At 44.2% G+C, this 19617-nt stretch overlaps 1 long non-coding RNA gene across 1 annotated transcript; it reads right to left on the reverse strand.

The window, feature by feature from the left end:
• Window positions 1-522: 522 nt before the first annotated feature.
• On the reverse strand, window positions 523-18582 carry LOC141568457 (uncharacterized). The gene is made up of 3 exons (XR_012491588.2): window positions 18374-18582; window positions 6520-6597; window positions 523-662 (listed from the first exon to the last, which is right to left on the reverse strand). It is a non-coding gene; the product is annotated as an uncharacterized LOC141568457 (long non-coding RNA).
• Between the last annotated feature and the right edge of the window lie 1035 nt (window positions 18583-19617).

A 19617-nucleotide genomic window follows, 5' to 3' on the forward strand; every position in this document is an offset into this window, starting at 1 on the left:
TGTCTATTTTATTTCTTGATAAAGCAATGCCTGGCATGTAAAGGACATTCAATAAAGGTTTGCTGAATGCATGGCAAAATATACAAGAACAAATCACAATGCCAAAACATAGGCAGGTGATTAAGAAATTAAATACATTCATAAGATGCACTGCTTTACAACAGCAAAATATAATACTGGTTTTTCAAGTAATATTTGATAGCTTAGAAAAAATAGTTAGGCTAAGTAAAAAAAAAAAAGGTTTACCATCTGTAGGTTGAAGATTATTTCAATTTTGTAAATAAATATGCACACATTTGTATAGGAAAACCATGAAGGAAAATGTACAAAAAGTTCCAGAATTTTTAAATAGGCTAATTACAGGTTATCTTTATTCTTTTTCCTTTTTCTTATATATTCCAAATTTTCTGTAATTGTGTGTATTATTTTACTTACCAGGAAAAACCAACATCCTTATTTCAAAGCCTTTATTATTTCATAAAATTATTTTTTTTTTAAGAAGAATAAAGGCAAGAAGCCAGAAGCTACAGGACTGCTTTTAATCGCCTCCGCCAAGCGCAGAAATCCTCTCCACACACCTGAAGCAAGAGATTGGTAGAACTCATGGTGGATAGTTCAGTCAATATTCTTCAGCAAACGGAAAATACGGGTGACCAATGGCACTGAAAGAGAAGGAAAGATACTCATTTATTAACTCAGTCCCACGCTGTTGAAGAGACGGTTTCCAGTGGATGCAGTCAGGATGGGCTAGAAGCCGCACATTTCCAGCCACATCCCTCCTCTACCCCGACACACATCTGTCTGTGTGCCCCCCACATTCACATGGAACAGAAACACCAAGACAAAGGAAGTTTGCTTTAGATCACAGTTTACCAGAGGGAGAGGGTGTAGGAACTGTGACTGAAATGGGGTTGTTTCAACCCAAGTGTAGCTTTTGTCCCTCGGTCAGGACAGTGCTCTCAGAGAGGGGGTCTGCTGCTCTTTTACACACGTTCATTCAACCATACAGGGTCCCCTGTGAAGGGACTTCTAATCTATTGAGGAGATAATATGTGCACCTAAATAACGATATCTGCAAAATGCGATTACTGTTTTCTTATCACTTATCAGAATACTTGTTATTCAGGAATTAGCGTTATTGTTGTTTTCCCCTTTTCTCCCATGTTTTAATTTTCCTAATAAAATGTGTCCTTTTTGACTCAGTTCCATTACAGAGAGCATTCTGGGCAATTCCATGCGGCAGGAGCTGTTGACAAAGGGCCAGGGAGACGGGTGCCACTAGACTTAGGGCCTGGTGAAGATCAGAGACTTGTACGTGAAGGTCGTGGTACAGAAGTGACCTCCCACCTTTCTTCCTTTGTGATGCCTTTTATCGGAATCATGGCACAGCTTGACAAACAAGGACAGTTTTGAGGTCTCTCTTTTGAAACTAAATCTTTATTCTGTAACTAAATTTTATTCCCTGATCTCTCAACTCCCAAACTTTTCTCAGTTTGATTAGTCTTCCTTCTCTTCAACCCTGAGACCCTCCCAATAACTGAACAATGGGCTATGTTGGTGGGTGAGACAAAGTCAAGGAATTAGGGGCCCCCAGGGGCTAGTCTCCTAATGGACAAAGGCGACACTGAGTGTCTTGACTCGAGAAACCAGAGAAACCCAGAGGATCTTATGTGGGTGTATGTGCCGCTGGGGAAACATCAATCACTAACTTTAGGGTCAATTAATTTCAGGACCCATTTACAATTCAGTTTGATGACATTCCACCTCTGAGGAAATGGGATTTGTGATAATAACAACCAAAAAGGCCAACGAAGAGAGAAATTTGGAAGAAATAGATGGTGTCTTGGGAAGGAATGCCCACTAGGGGGAAATGCCACTGACACTGGGGGAGGAGCTGGAAGCGTGGCCACCTTACAACTTTCCCCCACCTTCGTGCACTAGTCTTCATGGGCCCCTCCTCCATAAAAAATATTGACATTATGACAACTGTTAGGATAAAAATGAACAGAGTCCAGGCTGGATTCATTATTACTAGTCATTATTAATACATCCATATTTTCTCCTGATTTCAAAAACAATTAAAGATGAAACGTTTTCACAGGCCCATTGTAAAGAGTATAAACAGAGCCACTTTAAATTGGGGCCAGACCTGCCACCTCAGGCAGTTCCTGGCACGTCTGATGCCTCAGACCTTTGGGATGTTAATACAGGACAAAACAACTGGTGGAATGGGCCTAAGCCACCTTGTGTCCCAAAGGACTGTCTGCTAACATAACAAGAGAGCGGATGTTAGGACTATTAAGCTGATGACTTGTGGATGAAACACTAAAAACACTTGAGGGTTAGCATCAGCATGTTATGTTACCTGCACTGATAGCAGTGCCTTCCTTCTGTGGATGTCACTGTCCCCCCTCCATTTCTTGTAAGTACCCATTGCCTTGGTCTCCTCATTGGAACATTATTTGGGCTTCTGCCTGAATCAGTGTTTCCTGAATAGCTTTTCTTACTGATCTCAGTAAATGCATGTTGCCTTTCCTTTTGAAAAGCTTTTATTTTTAGATTAGCACCCCTAAAAGTATAGTGAGTGGGTCGTAGGTACTGTGCCTTCCATGTCGAATGGGTAAGTCAGCCCTGAGTGGAAGTATATGAGGCACAGGGATTAAGGCCTAAAAGTCATGAATTCACCATGAGGCAAACTTTGCCCATTTTACTTATGGTTTGTATCCTGGCTCCACTCACATTTCTGTCGGGTCAGAGACTGAGCCCTGGAGTAAACCTCTAGTCTGAGGTCTCCAGGAAGCTCCTGTGTTACTTCTATACCGGATATAAGGCCTGTCTTCTTAATTTAGCTAAGCTTAGTTTCTCTGCGAACCTACATGCTACAGAAAAAACCTGGGAAAAATAAGCTACAGGTCACTTACAACTGGAATTTAAAAAGTAGGAAATTTCTGTTGAGGCCGTCAATTGCTTTCATGTCTTCTGGAGTCAATTCAAAGTCAAAAATCTGAAAGGAAGGAATCGTGTTAAACTCTCCCCCAGGGCAGCTGGCTTCTCCTGGGAACATGAGGACTTTCCCGCTGGGCAGAGGCAAGAAGAGCACCGTGGGAAGCGTCCCCCGCTAGCCCTTCCAGGGGCACCGGCCTGAGGATGCTGCTCCTGGGTTCTCTGCCTCTCCTTTCCTACTCTGTCTCCTCCTTTGCTCTGCTTCACGAAACAAAGGCTTACAACTCAATCCCAAATCTTCCTAAGTGAACTTTTTGCAAGAGAAGAGAAAACAAATCCCTCCCCCTTTCTTTTCCTAAACTAGCGAGATAGTTGGACACTCTGGACAAAGTACCTGCTGACTGGATCAAGCTTTAGTCAGCTTTTCCCTTTCCCAGCACCTCCTGAATTGAACGCAGCCTTGAGCTTTAGAAGGAAGAGTTGACCCCTGCAAAGGGTCCTCCAAGAAGCTATTGACCTGAGGAAAAAGCATTCAGCTGCACAACTGCTCACCCCAACCTCCAAACACCATTCTCTTTCTAGTTGTGTCTTCTCTTCCCTATAAAAGAAAAACCTCTCCGATTGATCTTAGAGACACTTATAGATCCAACGTTCAGAGAGTTCTCCCTTTTGGATAAAGTCTCTCTTACTTAAATCCAGATTTGTGTTTTATTTGGTGATGCATAGCCCCTAATGAAGAGTCTATTAATAGCAAAGCAGACAGCTCTTTGGTGAGAAATATTAAAGCAGAAAGTACATTATTTCACTCAGGAGACAATTTCATGGAAAACTCAGTGCCTCTATCTATCATCTATCTATCTATCTATCTATCTATCTATCTATCTATCTATCTATCTATCTATCTATCCATCTATCTATCTATCTATCTATCATCTATCTATATCATCTATCTATATCTATCTTCTACCATCTATCTATTTATCTACCTATCATCTATCCATTCATCTGTCATTCATCTTAAAAATATACTCCTTAAGTGGTTTGGTTGTCATGGGGACATCTATTAACATATTGAGTTAAATTAAAAATTGAAATGAGATTTTTTTTTTTCTGATTGCTTTAACAATGAGATTTAGATTTGCCTGTTAGATATTTCCATAAATTGAATGAACTAAATCTATCGTTTCAAGGTTTTAGAGCAAATATATTATAAATAATATGCTTTAAATGTCACCTTTTGTAAATGTTAAACTCATGATGAAATGTAGCTGTCATCTTAAAATGGGATAGACTTTACACAGTTTCTCATGAGGTTTACAACAACCTAAGTTGAGGACCACTGATTGATCTAAGGGACCTGGAGACATGTGAGTGAGAGTCAGTTGGCAGAGTTGGCGGGGTGTGCGGGGGGGGGGGGGGGGGTGTTACTTGTTCATTTGTTAATTCAGTCTGCCTATAAACCTATATCTAGTTTGCTACCTGCCAGGATGTCTGCTGGGGAAAAGGTGCTAAAGGATGACCCACAGTGAGTCACACTACATTTGGGTCTCGCAGTCTAGAGAGCACACTGACATATAAAGAACCAATTTTAGTTCAACAAGGAGAAAACTCACTGACAGAGTCAAGCCAGTGCTATGAGATCCACAAAGGTGCTGGGGTGTCCCGATGGTTTAACAAAGCAGCTAATCCTATCTGGATTTGATATTGAAATACGAACATCGTAGGAATGGATCAGTAAAACCAATTATGTGGAAAAGTGTTTGTTCATTTGTTTGTTTTTAAAGGCCTAGTTTCTTTCACAAATAAATTGAGAGAGAGAAAGAAAGGGAGGAAAGATGGGGAGGAGGAAGGGACATATTTTAACATATTTTGAATTACGTTATTTCTACAGATAGATTCCTAGAAGTAAAATAACTCCTGTGAAGAGTATAAATATTTGAATGGTTTCTTGCATAATTTTCAAACCATTTTACAAAAGGGCTATACAATGTCATAAGATCCCAGCAATTGGAAATTGGCAGCATTGTTATTTTTTAAAAGTATTTCTTTTAATTCTGATTTATCCACTTCCTCATTTTCCAGGGCTTTGCTTTTTCTCTGGCTTGTCCCTTCACCACTCTAACTGCCATGGAGAGATTCCCCATCAACTCCCTGTCATGAAATCCCATACCTTTTCCATCCTTGGTTGGACTGGTTGCTCCCAGCCGAATCAACCCCATGACTCACGCAAACCTTTTCAACCCTCTTTGGCTTCCCTGACACCACACACTCCTCATTTTCTCTCTCCGTGTCTGCCAACTGCTATTCAGTCTCCTAACCAGTGCCCCTTTGCCTGACCCTTAAATGCTGACTTTCCTGCCCTCTTCCTTCTCATTCTATGAACTTTCCCAGGAGAGGCAGTCCATTTCTGTGAGTAAAATTGCCACCCGTGAAGCCAAACTCCAAAATCTATACCTTTCGCCCTGACTGCCTTTCTGAACAACACTGCCACCTACCAACCCAGCATTTCCACTAGGACGTCTCCTGGGACCCTCACACCCACCTCTGAATAACTGAAATCACACTCTTCCCACTCCACTCAACCTGTTCCTTCTGTGGCATTTCTTATTGCAATAAAAGGAGCAGACATCTGTATAGTTGGCATCAAGCTAGAAACTTGGGAACTGTTAACTAAGGAAGAGGGTGTGGAGAGCAGAAAGCAGGGAAGCCCCAGTGGGCACGGGCTCACTTGGTGGCAGACGGGCTTGTACTTGAGCCCTGGCTTGTTCAGGACCATCCCCAGCTGCTTGGAATTGAAGTTGGACATGCCAATGGACTTTGCCAATGGAAAGGAAAGTTTGGCCCTTTCCTTTCACATTGAGCTTTTTAAAAACTGGAAATCCATTTTAACACGTATAACAACTGACTGAACCAAACCGTTTTCTCAGTGGGATATATTATTTCCTAATGTACTTTATTGCTGTGTATACATATCTGTGCCCTTGAGTCTGTAACATGCACACCCAGGACAATAAAGAGACTATAAGTGCTTTTAAATTCTCTGGCCTCCCTGCTCTCTTCCATGGTGACTATTTTGCTATTATGCACATCCCAGTTCCTTAAGAAATGGTGTCACAGTCAAGGGCAAAGGGGAATGCGCAGGTTTCCCACTAGTAGGTTTTCCAGCTTCCTCTTTCCTAGGATGGTGAGACAGGTGCATGGGGTGGGCGGGCTGCATGCTCCTTCTGCAGCCCACCCTCCCGCTAAGCAGACAGCAGTGTCCCTCTGTTTGCTTGTCTGTCCTGGGGTGGGGCTCTGACTCCTCCAGGGTTTGCTTCTGAAGATGTCCCATTTAGGGCTCACAGGCTCAACCTTTCCTCTCTTTAGGACCATAGAAGTTTAGATTAAATAAAAATAGACCTCCCGGTCATCCCATTCAAGTCCTTTGCTTTACAGATGAGAATACCGAGGTACAGAGGAGTTTGACGATGTGTCTGAGGGCAGACAATGGATGGGGCGAGAACCCATTTCTTCTGACACCCATCCAGTGGTGGCCACCTTGTTGCAGTGCCTTTGGGTGGCAGTAGCAGCACTTACCTCCCATGTGTCACACAAGTCCGCTGTCTCTAAAATAATTTTCCCACTGGCATCCTTTGGCATAAGCTCCTCCCCAGGCTGGAATACAGAGAGGAGAGAGGATGAACTAAAGATTGTTGTTGGTTTTTTTTAAGAATGACCTTCCTGGTGCCCAAGGAGCTTAGTGACACAGCTTCAAGAGGCTGTGATTACAAATCTGAGTGTGTGTGTGTGTGTGTGTGTGTGTGTGTGTGTGTGTGTGTGTGGTATAAGAGAAGATGGGGGGAGGAAGATGAAAATCACCGGTGCTTGGGTTTAACACCCTTGCTTCTGAAGAAGTAAGTCAAACCCAGGGGACAGGAGGGTGGGATTGAATACAAACAGCCCAAGAAGGGCCTGGCACAGTCGCAGTGGTTTGGAAGGATTCGTGGGGCCTCCATTTCACCACCTCTGACTTTGCATTAAGAGGGATAACAAGCTACTGATTCTGGGGCGTCAGAGGTGATGGTTCTGAGGGTGGATTATCTCTCCTCATCATCATCACTACTTTGGTTACTTCATATATATAGTGAATGCTTACCACATATTTTAAGTGCTTTACATGCATTATTCTTTAATTCCTCAACAACAAGCCCAGAAGGCCGGCCCGGTGGCTCAGACGGTTAGAGCTACATGCTCCTAACTCCAAAGGCTGCCAGTTCGATTCCCACATGGGCCAGTTGGCTCTCAACCACAAGGTTGCCAGTTCAATTCCTTGAGTCCCGCAAGGGATGGTGGGCAGTGCCCCCTGCAACTAAGATTGAACATGGCTCCTTGAGCTGAGCTGCCGCTGAGCTCCCGGATGGCTCAGTTGGTTGGAGTGCGTCCTCTCAACCACAAGGTTGCCGGTTCGACTCCCGCAAGGGATGGTGGGCTGCGCCCCCTGCAACTAGCAACGGCAACTAGACCTGGAGCTGAGCTGTGCCCTCCATAACTAAGACTGAAAAGGACAACTTGAAGCTGAATGGCACCCTCCACAACTAAGATTGAAAGGACAACAACTTGACTTGGAACAAAGTCCTGGAAGTACACACTGTTCCCCAATAAAGTCCTGTTCCTTCCCCAATAAAATCTTTTAAAAAAAAAAGCAAGCCCAGGTAAGTCCCATGACTCTCATTTCTCACATGTTTACTATCTCACCTGGGCTGCTCCTCCTGCACTCGTCTGCTCCTGAGTCAAGGTCACTCTGCTCTTTGTTACAAACTTAGCAGCTTGACACTAATATAGGGAGACAGGTTAAATGGCGATCATAATACCGCATGTTGCATAAGGAGGCAGAGGACATATAGAATCCTAGGAGAACATGTGAAAGCAGGCAGCTAACCCAGCCCAAGTGTGTTAGAGATGCAGTGACCTCTGCATGGTTTTATGATGCCTTCTGAATGTTCAAGAATTGTATGAAAGTGTATTTCATTCAGCAATAAATACGTATTGAGTAGCTATAACGTGAAATACACGGTTGTAGACATTAAGAACAAAACAGACCACAACACTTCTGCCCTCGTGGAGCTTGCTTTCCAGTAGTAAGCCAATCAACTAATTAATATATAAAATGAACACCACGTTCTGTGATGAGAAATACTGGTCAAGAGGAGTATTACTGCAGATGGTCACTATGTATGAAGAGAGTGTGCTGAGATATTTCTTGATCTGTATTACAGACTCTTCCTGTGAGAACCTCCCCCTCCTCCATTTCTCACTTTTCTGGATATTGGTCCACGTTTTCCCCACTGAACTTTCTCTCCTATTTCCTGTGAAAGCCTGGTCTGAACACTAACTGTGAAACATGGTACCCAAGTCCTCAAGAAACTGAGTGAGATTTGTTCTCTCAGAGAAAAGCCCACTATCAGCATCACCCTTGTAGCTCCATCTTCTGGGTTTCACTTGCTGGGACACGCGTGCTGGGTTTTGTCTCAGGGCCCAGCAGATAGAACGATGGAATGAGGAATTTCTTCTTTCCCATACTGAGTCAGTTACCCCGTAGGGAAAAGGGGTGTCCTAGCCCTTCAGTATCAAGTACTATCTAAGAAAAGGCAGGATTGTTTTAAAGCATTTTGGTGGAAGAAAAGACTAATAATTATTGGTACAAAGACTAAGAAGGGTTGGATGGAGTCCAAGTTATTCTGAAAGGAGGTTTAACGAAAGACAGGACAAAGTTCAGTTAGGTTTCTGTGATTCCGAAGGAAAACATGACTCGAAGTAGTGAGAAAAGTATTCACATTGCATGGGAATAAAATGTCAAACTCGTACATAATCCTCCCTGAAAAGATGGGGCTCCATTGTGAAGCAACAAGGAAAAACTGCCCAGTGGGCTGGGAACTCTGTTTATCCTGACTTCACCACCCATGAAAAAAGAGCAGATGCAAAAATGGCCGTCAGGGCTCTTCACAGGACTCCTGGAGCATTTGGTGAACTCCGTGCCTCTTGTCACTGGAACATGTGAGCAGGGTCATCTGCAACAACCTGCCCTCAGTCCCGGGCCAGGCCCCACCCCAGCCGGGCCGTGGTGCCGTGGGCCTCCACATGGCTCCTGCTACTGAGACAGTATGACTAGGCCCTCGTCAAGTTCTCAGCTAGGAGAGCATCTGAGTCACACAAAGCTTGAATCCCAGCTGAGGTTCTCCCAGAATGGCATGGGACTCCCTCCTTCTCACCACCTGGGTCTCTGCTGCAGTGTCACCTCCTCAGAGAGGTCTCCTCTGCATCACGCGAGTCACAGTAAGGCTTCTCTCCACCTCACACCTCTGTTTTAATTTCTTCAGAACAATTGGCCACTCTCGGAAATAATATTATTTACTCATTTATTCGCTGGTGTGTTTTCAGACATATTACGTCATTCAACACTGTAACCCTTGCACCCAGTAAGGCTCCCTAGCACGGGGCTGGTGCTCAGTAAATATTTGTGCAATGAATGAAATTGAGCTCTGTGCAGTCACTTTTGCTAGTTTTTAGTTATTCTCTTACTGTTCTTAGAGCCTGTGAGCCCCAAACTGCCTCTTTAAGTCCTTATGAGAAGTTGCACCCAAAACTATGCTTGGCTCTGGGAGACTGACAGGTCCATCTAACTGGGGAACAGAGTAACACATCTTTCACCCCTCTCCTCAAGGCCAGTACTGACAATATCACTGACAGTTTTCAGCAGGTATAGCTGTGCCCAGCTGAGGGACAAATCTAGTCAAAGAAAACAGCAACACAGTAGGCTGGCGTGTCCGGTGACCACAGGAACAAAACACACAAGGGCCAGACAACTAAGTTCACTAACCTAATTCTCCTACCTTTCGTAAGTGGGCTGGTCATGACCATGTGCGAGACAGCAGCCCTAAGGAGTTCCCAAGATTGCAGGAGACATTTTGAGGGTACAACTCTACCTAGGAGCCAGTCAGGAAGAAAGAAAGCATGCTGATTTTTTAAACAGAGGAAGTCTAAATTGAATATTCAAATGGTGGGAACATGTGGGAAGCCAACCAGGGAAGAAATGATGACACCAGAGGTTAGTAGAAACAGGCAGCCACTGCTTGCTGCTCGTGTAGGTGAAGAAACAAAAGAAAAGGACAGTAGGGAGCCCAGAACTGGGGGGTGGGGAGAGGAGGAGTCCCGCTGGCAGGAGCTGCAGCCACCGCAGGCCCGAGGGGTGGGAGCTGTAACTACTGACAAGATGGAAAGTGCTGTTGCATTCCTCAGAACAGGAGAGGAAAACACCCTGACTTCTCCCTCAATTTCTAGTTCCTCAACACCAAACCCAGCTGGAAACCAGTAGACAGGGAAGCCAGGACACAGCCTGCAGAGGGCAGGCCTCCTGGCTATAGCCTCAAGAAAAGGTGAAAAAGGGTCTGAGGGCCAGTAGTGTAATGTCAGTCAGCCCTCCTGTTGCTGTTCCAGTGTCCAAATTTGGGTATTGATGAAATATAGCTTTCTTTGGTACTCCACGCAGATGGGGCCAGAACAGCACACGTTGTTGTGGTTGTTTTCTTTCTTTTTGTTTTTATTAGTTTCATGTGTACAAAACAATGCAATGGTTAGACATTTACACCCCTCACAGAGTGATAATCCCCCTCCCCCAATTTATTACCCGTCTGACATCGTAAATAGCTGTTAGAGTTCCATTGACTCTATTCCTTATGCTGTACTCCATATCCCATAACTATATATATTAAATTATAGTTGACATTCAGTATTATTCAGCTTCAGCTTCAGGTGTACAGTGCAGTGATCAGGCATCTACACCGTCCTTGTAGTGGTCTCCCTAATAAGACAAGTGCCCGCCTGACACCCTACAAAATCTTTACATTATTGATTATATTGCCCAAACTGTCTTTCATATCCCCATGGCAATCTTGTGGTTACCAATTTGTGCTTTCTAATCCCCTCACCTTCTCCGTCATCCCCACCTCCTCCTAACAAGCAACCATCAGTTTTTCCTCTGTATCTCTGAGACTATTTCTGTTTAGTTTGCTCATTCATTCAGTTCTTTAGATTCCACATACAAGCGAGATCATATGGTATTTGTCTTTCTCTGTCTAACTTATTTCACTTAGCATAATGTTCTCTAGTTCCATCCATATCATTGCAAGTGGTAAGATTTCTTTCTTCTTTATGGCCAAGTAATACTCCATTGTGTAAATGTGCCACAGTTTCTTAATCCAGTCCTCAACCGATGGACATTTTGGTTGTTTCCATGTCTTGGCTATTGTGCATAGTGCTGCAATAAACATAGGGGTGCATATATTTTGTTTGAATTCGCATTTTGGATTTCTCTGGATAGATACCTAAGAGTGGAATTGCTGGGTCATAGGATAGTTGCATGTCCAATTTCTGAGATACATCCATAGCACAGCAGGTTTCTTAAATGTAAGAGTGTGAACTATGTGGAGTAACTAGAATATGTTGAATCTTGCTCTTGAAGAACTGCTAGAAATCTTCTGCACTCACAAAAGTCAGGTCACCTGTGCTGAAAGTTAGGCTTAGCACAGGTAGGGCTACATAACATGTCCTAACCATATTCAGTTCAGCAAATATTTACTGAGTATCTCTTACATGCAAAAGACTGTTTCTAATTTTATTTTGAGGTCAAGTACATAGGAACAAGTGTGAGAGTTTTGAAATTTGCTTTTGTGGGGCTGTATCCTTAAATCCTTCCCTGACATTAAAATAACAGCAGCCTTCTTTGAAACAAGGACATAGGAGTAATTATCACTGGATTTTGAAGCCCCTGGTCCCAGGCAAAAACTTCTTCCCAACCCCAGCCTAGAAGTCCAAGGAGTATGCTGTGGATTACACATGCTGCAGAGGCATCAGGAATGTGAGTGCTGATGGCTCTGCCATCTGTGGGTTATAACACGCTTGGCCAGGGGAGCCCAACAGACCGAATGTCTGGGTTTTCTAAGGTGCAAGCAGGAGAAACCCAAGCAGAATACATTGGTCCTGTTCATTGGGCAGGCTGAAATCAAGGCACAGGAAGGCTGAGGAAGCTGGGTATTGCATGGCAGGTGCCAGAAAACGGGGAGCTATATAGCAAAAGAATACCAGAATCCACATAGGAGCCTCCTTGACTGTAAGATTAAATACTGAGATGTGAAACTCCACAAAGCCACACAAATAAGGTGAGGAAGCTATTAGCTGAACAGGTCCCAGAGATGGTGAAGAGCAAGGACGGGTTTGAATTTTAACCAGCCAGAGTGGAGAATCCTTGTTGAACACGTGTGGAATTCAGTATAGAGCCTAGAAGATTAATAATGTAAATTCTAGAGGAACTACAAAAAAGGGAAAAAGAGATAAGCTAATAAGATAAGAATGAAGCTAAATATACAACTAATAGAGTGTTAATAAAAAAGAAAGCAGAAAAAGAGAACAAAAGGAACAAAGAACAGATGAGACAAACAGAAAACAAACAGTAAGATGGTAGATTTAAACTCAAGAGTATGAGTAATTATACTAGATATAAATGGTTTAAACCCTCTATTTAAGAGTCAGAGATATTCAGACTGGATAAAAAGCAAAATCTCTTACATGCTATCTACAAAAAACAAACAGATAACACTGTCTCTATTCACAGATGACATGGTTATCAATATAAAAATTCCAAAAACAATGTTTTAAACTAATAGAACTAACATGTGAGTTTAGTAAGGACATAGAATACAAAGTCAGTATTTAAAAGGTTAATGGCATTTTTATATACTAGCAATAAAAGTCAGAAATTGAAAAATTTTAACGTTTCATTTACTATTATATTAAGAGACAAAATATTTAGGAACTAATTAAAAAACATGTGCAATATTTGTATGCGAAGATATACACAATATTGGTGAGATAAATTAAGAATACCTAAATAAATGGAGAGATATACTTAATATTGTTAAGAGGGCAGTTCTTCCCAAAATGTTTCTCTAGATTCAATGAAATCCTGCTGAAAGTTCCAGCACTTTTTTTTTAGAAATAGACAACCTGATTTTAAAATTTATATGGACAAGTAACAGAATTGGAATAGTGAAAACTATTTTGAAAAAGAAATAATTTGGATGATTCAAACTACCTTATTTCAAGAATTACTATATAATAATTAAAACAGTGTGGTATATTAAAAAAAATAGGTATATAGACCAATGGAGCAGAATAGAGTCCAGGAACAGATGGACACATGTATGGCCAATTGATTTTCCATAAAGGTGCCAACATAATTCTAGGAGAAGGGAAAGTTTTTCACACAAATGGTGCTGAAACACTTAGACATCTTTTCATCCAGGGGCAGAAGCTTCCTAACTAGTGTCCCAGCCGCCAGTCCTGTCCCTCTTCCAATCCATACCCACACAGCAGTCAAGCTATCTCTCCGAGACAAGCAGTCAAGCTATCTGTCCCCTTTGAGTCCTTCACTGGCTTCCCACTGTCCTCAAGAGGAAGTCGTTCTCCTAAGCATGCAGCCTCTTTCGGACCCACCTCTTGAGCCTCATACCTTGGCCTTTCTCCCCTTGCACTCTGTATTCTAACTGTATCGAACTACTTTCGGTTCCCCATCTTTGCTGTGCCCCACTGTGCCCCTAGGAAGTTCCTCTGTCTGACTTACAAATCTTCTTCACCTGTCCTTCAGTATAATGCTGTGGTACCACCTCCTCCAGGGAGATCCCCAAGATAGTCCAGGACTAGGCAGGGACCACTCTGCTCACCCCTAACTTTAGTACTTGTCATACTTTATTGTAATTGCCTATTGACTCGTCTGTCTCTGTGTCTCTTATGAGGACAGGTGCTACATCTTGCTAATTGTGTCCCCAGCCTCTAACACAGTTCCTGCTGCACAGTAGGGCTCAATAACTATGCACTGAATGTTGTCATGTAGTCATCGCCTGACCTTCATACCCCACAACTAAAGAGAACAGGTATTTCCCAAACATGGAGCTCCTCTAAGGGATGTGAAGAGCTGTCTGTATTCCTTGGTAAAACATGAATCGATCCTCGCTCTATCTGAGGTTCACAGTCAGAATCCCTAGTGGCAAGTTCTAGCTCCACAGTTAGACTCACGGGGAATCCTGTGAGGAAAAGGGAGTTTGAGTGAAATGAAACATTTCAGCCTAAAGTAAACAATGATGAAATAGCGATAATTAATCATTTTAGATATTTGAGGGTTTTTTATACAGTCCCCCAATCTGTTATTCATCCTCACTTCGGACAGGATAAGAAGAGCTTATTTCAGCCAGAAGGATTTCAGGTGGACACAAGGAAAGTGGTCCTGGCGGAAGGATTGTAAAGGCAAGTTCAGTGTCCTCTCTTGTAGGGGTGATGGGCTGGTCACACGGCCCTCTGTGCAATGCAAAGGGAGCTTTCCTAGTATCTAGAGACATAAAAATATTAAACAACTCTCATGCCCAGGGGAAAGAGTCCACTGAATAGATAAGCTGCATTCACTCCACCGACCTTCTTCACCAATATTTGCTGAAACAAAGCAAAATAAACTTCCACATAAGGTCTAGTGTACAGGACTTCCCAGCGCATTTTACTCACTGCTTCCCTCTAGTGTGTGGCCATGACATTACAATAGCCCAGGATTCTGACCACCGACAGACAGGAAAGAGTTAGAGCACACTAGAGACCACTTCCAAATTCCTTCCAAGGAGCTTATTTCACAGATGAGGAAACTGAAAGGCCAGGTGTCTTGCCCAAGGTCACAGAGCTAGTGGCTGGCAGAGATGACTAGACTGCAGCATTTCTGTCTTCCATTTTGTGCCATCTCAGCAGTTAATAGGCAGGCAGGCGACAGTGTGGGACTAAGGGTTCCACGAAGGAGGCACCCTGCTCCCTGTTAGGCTTTCAAAATTCAACTATCCAGTAAAGCACAGTGCTTGCCCTCTAGAAATTTGTGATCTAAACCAGAGAGAAGGTTATGACATAGCTCCAGTAAAACGCAATCCGATTTCATGCAAGCAGAGTCCTTGTGGGAGACAATCTGCATATTAAACCAGCAAAGCTGGAGAGTTAGCAGAGGCCAAGTAACAGGGCTGTTGTGCTAAACTGAGGATTCCTAATTCAATCATGGCAAGATGGATGGCTCTTGAAGGGTCTTAAGCAGAGAACTATGGACTGCTTTCGCATTTAGGAAGGCCACCCTGACTGAAGCTGAAGGACAGCAGGACTGGAGACAAAAAGACAGGCAAAGTTTTATTTTGGTAATACACAATATGTGCCATAAGGCCTTAAAGACTCCTCATTTTCTAGCTTAAAGAACTAAGGGCTCGACAGTGTTATCAAGCTTTATAGAGGACACAGGAGAAGGATCGAGAAGGTTTGTGAGGTCAGAGAAATAACCGTTTCATTTCTGGACATACTGAGTTTGAAGGCCCTACAGGACATCCAGATGGAACTATCCAGTCAACAATTAGACAGGCAGGCCTGGAGCTCAGGAGCAAAGTTTAGTTTTCAGCTACACAGAGGGTGCCAAAAATAAAATGTATACACATTTTAAAAAAGGAAAATTGTATTAAAATTGTAATACTCAATATATACCAACAACAAACGATGAATACAAGTCACGTTTGACGTCTGCAATTACAAGAGGTGCTCAAAGTGGTTACAATCAGTGTCCAGACACTTCTGATCATGGCAAACTATTGCTTGAGCAACGTTGACCGGTGTCCACTTGTACACATTTTTTTACACCTTCCCCCGCCCCCCCGGTAGACTAGCTGAGCCTTGGGGGTACATGGGACTGCCCAGGGAGGTCGTGTGTGATGAGAAGACAAGAGGGTGACCGGTGAGTCCCCACATTATAGGGTGGCCAGAGACCACGTTTGAGAGGAGAGTCAGAGGATAGCAGTAGGGTCTCACATCACAGAAAAGAGGCAAACAATTGCAAGGAAAAATGCGCTAAACACTGTCAAATGTTGCCCTCCCCTCAAAAAGTAATGTCAATAGTGCTGATGGGTCAGGTAAAGCAAGGAGAGAGAAAAATCTAACATGAAGTTCGCTGATGTCCTTAAGAAAAAGAATTGTTTTCTCAAAGAGGAGAAAGCCAAGGGGGTAGATCCAAGAGAGGATGGAAGGACAGGGAGTAGAGATATTGGCCACAGACTTTTTCAAGCACTTTTGCCAGGAAGAGAAATGAGAAAAGGATCGGTTCTCTTGCTCCTTTGAAGAAAACTTGCTTTTAACTAACAGTTGCTTTTTAAAGGGAAGTACAGTCCTGGACCGATAGGAACAATTCATGAATACCATTTTCATCTGTTACTCTTCCTGTAAAGTATTTATCTTTTACAAGTGGAAATGGTTTTACTCCCAGGATGTCACTCTTTCCTGTTTGGGCCACAGGCCAGCCTGAGACAGGCTGCAGTTATGTGCCCATCGTAGAGGTAAAAACCACATTGTACAGTCAACAAGCTGAGGCTCTGAGCCCCTCTTGGTTTTTACTCTCCCATAAAGGAAATTTTAAGCACAGCACAGACTCAGGTGCAGGATGCCTCTTAGTTAATATTATCAGACACAGGGAAGAAACTGAAGTAGCAACAATGGACTGTCTTGACCTTGGAAAGTGTGTCAAATGATATCAAGTGCCCCATTACTTCCAACAGCTCACAAGAGATAATATGTATGAACCTACTTCTGATGCTTTCTGGAACAATAGAGCATCTTTGCTGACTAGGGGTAAGCATAACTGTAAGAGGTATATTTCAAGAACTGGCACCAATTGCAAACCAACTGTCCACCGCTTCCCAGAAAGGGAATAGGTGCTGACGTTTTTCTTTCCCCAAACACCACTAATGTTCTAGGTCAAGAGTGGGAAGATAGGATAGGGGAGGGGGATTTAACTGGTCGAGGGAAGAACGAAGAGCGTTTCTAGAATCATCCAGCTAGCATCAATCTTAGAGGCCAACCAGATAACACTCTTGACTCACTAAGGCCAGTGGAGCTGGGCGTCCTCTGGAGCTCACCCAGCAAGTCAGTGGCAGCGCTGAGATTATAGCCCAGGTGACTGGTGCTTTTTGCAAACTGTCACACTATCCAGAGAGGCAGTGCCATCTAGTGGTACACTGGAGGTGGTTCTGGAGCCAGACTGCCAAATCCCAGCCCTGTCACTGACTCGCTGTGACTTGGGGCAGCTTCCCGAAACTTTCCTTCATCTGCAGTAAATCGGATGAGCTACTTCCCCTCCTGGGCAACACTGCATGGGAGAGCTAGGACGTGTGAATAACTTCAGATGGGACAGTTATTCATCATATCAACGGCACTCAATGAGTGTTAACTTGACGTCACTGCCTCTCTGAGACACTCGAGTCCAACAGTTGGACAACGACTCTAACAGCAAAGAGCCTGGGGTTGTGTAAGGAAGACGACAAGTTTAAAAGCTGCAAAAGCGCAGTAATCATTAACCTTTGCTGCAGGGCAGTGGCAGCCGTCAGCGACTCCCAGGAAGAATTGAACTGGCAGGCCTAGTTGCTGTCCTTGGGGCTACACAGGCAGCCCCCTCAGGGGTCTTCAAGGTTGAGGGAAGAAGGCCAAGCACAAACACCCTGGGAGCATGGCAGGCAGCCAGCAGACCCTCCGGGGAGGGGATGGGGGGCATGTGATCTGAGCCAGCTGGCAGGGCCTGGTGTCAGCAAAGCTCAGGGCTGGAGATGGAAGGGGGTGGAGGGAGGTCTGGGGAACTAAGAACAGCCAATAATAGCCCTGAACAGCCTGTGGGCCAGACTCTGTTTTCCTGCTTCCAGATCTAGGATAGGTCCCTGGGAGAGAATCTGCAAGGAAGTCAGCGAACATCAGAGCCCCACAGGTCACAGGTCCCCTGGTGATTGGCTCCCACCGCCCACCTGTCAAATCTGAAGTCATTTTGCTGAAAAGACAATAACCACACCAGCCAATATTGTGAGAGTGCTATCATCTGAATATTATGCTCCCCAACGTCATTTTCCATACTCTCTAAGTAATCGCCTTAAAATGGACTTTTTATCAGTTTCTGTCAGTCCACTTCGATATGCCTGAGAAGTGTTAGACTGTAAAGCTCAGTAGAAGAACAAAATACACTTCTAAACTTGTCCCTTCTCATCAAGCATGCTTTGTCTTCATTCATTCATTCGTTCATTCATTCATTCGGTGAATACCGCATGAGAGCTCTGTGTCAGGCACATAAAGAGGGTGGGGGGAAAAAAGAGAAGGTGGACACGTAGAGCACCTGCCTGCACAGAGGGCTTGTGTACCGGGGGAGACCATGCAGTGTGTGTATGTCTGAATTTAGGGTCCCTAGAAAGACCCAGAAACAGAGAGCTCCATGCAGAAGGTTTGGGGAGAATATTCTTGGAGGATACAGCTGTGAGGAAATGAGGAAGGCAAGATGGAGCTGAGGGAGAAGCAGACCTACAAAGCAGCTGAAGCCTTGGCTATTCCTGTGAAGAGCTCTGGAGTGCGATGGTCCTGCTGAGCTGTCGCAGGTGGAGGCAGGGGGCTGCTGGGTCTTCGGATACCAGCATCAGGGGTCCTGGCCGTGAACGCCTCTGCAGGGTGGGCAATTTCCTGCTTCCAGGGGCAATTCCCAGTGTGGGGCATAGCTGAGAACCATCCTGCCAGCTCAGGATGTCTAGAATTATAGACAAAAGTCATCACACACGGTGGCCTCCCCCTCACACTTCATGAAGAGCAATGGCCCAGGCAAATGGGACGGACTTACCAGGACCTTAGAAAATTCCAATGAGTAGGGCAGCCAACTAGCATATCCCTCCAGGCAAATGAGAAGTCAGATAGCCTGATCTAACGCTTCCCTGGCTCTGAGCGCTTCATCACCCAGCAGAGCAGCTATTGCCTCATGAACCCTCTGGTTGTGACCACTACAGTTAGAAGAGCAAACAGCAGCTGGAGAAGGAAACACCACCTAGTCACCCAAACGGTGAAGATGGGGCCTGCAGTGCCCACAGATGGTACTTACCTGGGCAGCAAGTTGTCAGCTAATCCCACCCAAGTGAGCCTGGTTGAGAGTCCGGCTGTGTGTTAAACCAGCACTCAGGGGAAGGGGAGCCAGACTAACCCGTTTAAGTAGTTAAACCTCTCAATGGCAGCCACCCAGTGCCCCCTTTCTTTTTTCTGCTGAGCAGCAGTCTGAGAATATGATAGAGTCCAAGCAGACTAGTCTGTAGCACCTGAATGTGTGAGGGGAGGGTGCTGGGCGGGGGCGGGGGCGGAGGCGGAGGTGGGGTGCGAGGGTGCAGAGAGAGAGAGCGCTGTGTTCCTATGGCAAATATGTTGGTGAGCAGAGCTAAGTCCCGCGGAAGAACGAGCTGTCAGGGGAAGAGCAGGGGTTAGAAGCGATTCAAAATTTGTCTAGTGCACTCCCTCATTTGATAGAAAAAGACACTAAAACCCAGAGAGAAGAGTTGACTTGCCCAAGGTCACACGGCTAACTTATGACAGAAGTCACATTAAAACTTAGATTTCCTGATTTCCATTCCAAGTTTCTATCCACCTCTTCAAAGAAAATGGAGGAAAAGGAGAGAAGTAGGTGACAAAGCAAGTGAAGAGATAAAACTAGAACTGAAAAGAAAAGGGTGAAAAATTAAACTGGGAAAGAGATACAAACAGGCAAAGAACAAATACTCATAAAAATTGACGCTG

This window comes from Rhinolophus sinicus, chromosome 1 (assembly GCF_057876585.1).
Source record: "Rhinolophus sinicus isolate RSI-liver-muscle chromosome 1, RSI-T2T, whole genome shotgun sequence".
Lineage (NCBI taxonomy): Eukaryota > Metazoa > Chordata > Mammalia > Chiroptera > Rhinolophidae > Rhinolophus > Rhinolophus sinicus.